Raw genomic sequence first — 3,959 nt, 5'->3', positions numbered from 1 at the left:
TCTGTGGGTTTGTGCACTCGGTGACCTGTCACCTCCATCGGGCCCTCATGGCAGGGTAAGTATGGGGGAACAGAGCCAGACACACCTGGGTGTCTTGACTTGGGTCTGCCACTCAGACTTCCGGGCAAGTCACGTGACTTTAGTGCTCCGGTTTCTTCATCCGTTTAAGGGGGCTCCTAAAGCCACTGCCTTGATGCTGGGAATCCAGTGAGACCAGGGAGTGGGGAAGTGCTTCTCAAAGTGTGTGAGTCTGATCCGCCTCACCTGTCCCCTTTGCAACTTACTGGGGGACTGCGAGCCGTGGTGCCGCGGTCAGACTGCTTGGATTCATTGACTCTCTCCATGCCTTAGTCTCCTCATCTGTAAGCAGGCTGACACCAGAACCGGCTTAGAGAAGGTGCAGAGCTTCAGTTCTAGAGTCAGATGGACTTAAGTCTGTGTGCTGCCAGAGGGGACCCCAGCAGAGCCCAGACATCCCCAGGCTCACTGGGAACTTTGTACTCAGGGCTGTGCTTAGGGTCGGTGAGCAGCTGTTAGTGAGGGGAGTGTAGTGGCCCACCAGGCAGGAACTAGGACTCCAGCCAGTTCTTTCCTGGTGGGCCACGTGTAACTATGGCCTTGGGCGAGACGTTTCACTTTTCTGTGCCTGAGTTTCTCAGTGAACTGGAGATGGGGGGGTTCCTCACCCTGAGTTGTGAGGATTGAATGACAGAAAGCACTAGTGACAGTGATGTTGGAGGAAGGAGTGTTGCCAAGTGTCTTGGTCACTTTGCCTAATTTCAGAAAGTCACTCTGACTTGGTATGTTTTGTTGTGTTAAAAAAGCTAGGATTCGGCCGGGCGCGGTGGCTCAAGCCTGTAATCCCAGCACTTTGGGAGGCCGAGACGGGTGGATCACGAGGTCAGGAGATCGAGACCATCCTGGCTAACATGGTGCACGGTGAAACCCCGTCTCTACTAAAAAATACAAAAAACTAGCCGGGCGAGGTGGCGGGCACCTGCAGTCCCAGCTACTCGGGAGGCTGAGGCAGGAGAATGGCGTGAACCCGGGAGGCGGAGCTTGCAGTGAGCTGAGATCTGGCCACTGCACCCCAGCCTGGGCGACAGAGCGAGACTCCGTCTCAAAAAAAAAAAAAGCTAGGATTCATAAAATTAAATAGGAATCAGTGAAATAAAATATTTGATATTTAAAATACATTTAGAAATATAAAGAAAGTGTCAAGCAAAACATGAATTTGGAAATCTACGAAGCTTTCTAATTACTAGATAAGGTATTTAAAAGTAATTGCCATGTAAAAATGACACAAACTTAAAGAAAGATGATTTGATTTTTCTAAAAATACAAGAAAGTTTGGTGCATCCGCGTGGTCATTGTTGAATCACAAGTGTATTTTTGTGCAGAAGATGCGTGCAGCTCAAAGCCCTTTCTGACTCCATACTGTTCCGGGAAATGGAGAGATGAGAGCAGCTAAATCAGCTTTCCTCTGACTCACTCAGGTTCAAAGCCCGTTTCTTTTTGGATAATGTTGAGAATGTCTGCAACAGCTTTTGTTTTCTTGGTGGGGTGGCAACCTTACTGGGTGCGCTGTAGGTTTTGTGTTCGAGGCCGCATCTCCGGTTCCTGCTAGCCTTTCATCTTGCTCAGATGGGAACTTGTGTGCATCTCAGGCCCAAGGTCTTCCTGTCCAGATCGTTCGTGGAGTGTGGGACTCGCATGAGATTCACCCTGCAGCGGCAACTTTGCTGGTGGCCTTTTCTCCACCCCTGTGGTGGGTGGTGCTGCTGTGGTCACCTCTGTTTTACAGGTGGAGAAACTGAGGCTCAGAGAGGCAGGTGTCACAGTAAGGGAGTGTAGCGTCAGGCTTCACACCTGGTGGCTCTGATCCCCACTCATGTCATCTTTTCTGCCACATGCTCTCTGGGCAGTCCCTGATCCCGGTCTGAGTGGGACACTGGGCAGAGACAGTCCTGGCCTGGGGGAGGCAGGTGCCCGTTAGGTGGGGGAGGCTGACCCAGGGGTAGGTTCCCAGGGGTAGGTGGCCTGACTGGCAGGCACAGGACTGAGAGGCCAAAGGGGACCCAACTGGCTTTGCTGTGGTGGGTGGGGGGGCTCCTAGGAGGAGCAGTTGTGCTAGTCTCCTTCCAGATCGGGGCAGCAGCATGAAGAGAGGCCCAGGGCCAGGGAAACTGCTGCTCGTTCGGGGAAGCAAAGGCTGAGGGGAGAGCCTGAAGGGAGACCAGCAGAGCCAGCCTCTTGCAAGGATTGGGAGGCCAGGAGAGGGGAGCACTCAGGCTGTGAGTAGTAGTGGGGGCTGGGCTTAGTGGACTCTCCAGGCAGGCCTCAGTGACATCTAGGGAGGCGGAGAGTGCCAGGGGGACTGGATTCCCGAGTTGCTGCTGCCACTCAGGGTGGCTGAGCTCTTCCCTCACCTGTGACCTGTCTCCCCTAGGCCTGTCTTCTCAGATCTGTCCCTACCCTCATCAGCTACAGGCTGCAGCCCAGCGGACATTTCTCTCTGCCGGACACAGCACTTCACCCCTCAGCCTCCTGTCATCTGTAGAAAGGGCACAGCAGTACAGTAGCCCTTCCATCCTGGGGTGGCTGAGAGGATTAACTGAGAGGCAGACATCAGAGCAGCTGGGTCTGGCCCCAGAGAGGTGCTCCCAGGAAGGTCTGGGTGCCTGTGGTTTTCCCTGCCTCAGCCTCTGCCATCTCAGGTTTCACCTTTTCATGCCTTCGTGTGCGCAGAGGCAGAGCCTCTCCTGCGTTCCCTGCCCCACTCTACTCCTGGCTGCATGGGTCTCTTCTCTTCCCACCATGAGAGCCGCTCCACCCCTTCTCCAATTCCGGGTCTGGGAAGGAGAGAGCAGACAAGCTTGCTCGTGATGGAGTCCTTTTACCTGGTTTCTCTATCCATTCACGGATACCACCTCTGTGTTGATTTGGGAACTAAGACCATGTTGCCTGTCCTTAGTCACATATGACTTAATTTATACCCGTTGTGGGCCACTGGTGTCAGGCAGGAAGCCTGACTATCACTGAGGAGGATATACATGCCAACCACATGATCTTCACCAGACCTGTGAGCTTCCAGCCATCAGATCTGAAGTCACAGAGCACAGGGACTTACAAACCCAGTGTTAGGGAACTTCGCAAAGGTTCTATCCAATTTAGGTTTTTCTTTATTGGAAATAAAGATGGCCCACACTTCAATTATGTTATTTAGAGAATGCTTATAAAGAGCAGTCTAAAACCCCATTATCTTGCCTATAAGTAACAAAATCACAAAAATGTTGAATTTAAAAAATGCAGAAGTTAAGCATTCCAAACAGCAGCTCATGGAAGAAGGCTTTATGTTTTTGGACGTTGGACTTATTTTTCATATGTTTGTAAACATGAATAAGTCTGTTTGGTGTTTAACAAATGTTTAATTAGGGGTGTCAAGTCTGGATTTTAACACATTACAGTATGGCCAAAGAGTACATTAAGATGGTTTTCAATGTGACTCTAGTAATATATAGATCAAAAACAAGCATTTTTTACTAAAAATATGAGGCAATAAAGCACAGCGGTTAAGAACATGGACTTGGGGCCAGGTGTGGTAGCTCATGCCTGTAATCCCAGCACGTTAGGAGGCTGAGGCAGGAGAATCGCTTGAGGCCAAGAGTTCAGTACTAGCCTGGGCAACATAGTAAGACCCCCATCTCTCTTTTTTTTTTTTGGAGACAGAGTCTTACTCTGTCGCCCAGGCTGGAGTGCATAGGCACGATCTCACTGCAACCTCCGCCTCCCAGGATCAAGCAATTCTGCCTAAGCATCCTGAGTAGCTGGGATTACAGTCATCTGCCACCACACCTGACTAATTTCTTTGTATTTTTAGTAGAGATGGGGTTTCACCATGTTGGCTAGGCTGGTTTCGAACTCCTGACCTCAAGTGATCTGCCTGTCTCGGCCTCCCA

This window comes from Macaca mulatta, chromosome 10 (genome assembly GCF_049350105.2).
Source record: "Macaca mulatta isolate MMU2019108-1 chromosome 10, T2T-MMU8v2.0, whole genome shotgun sequence".
NCBI lineage: Eukaryota > Metazoa > Chordata > Mammalia > Primates > Cercopithecidae > Macaca > Macaca mulatta.
Note: the sequence above shows the minus strand (reverse complement) of the source record.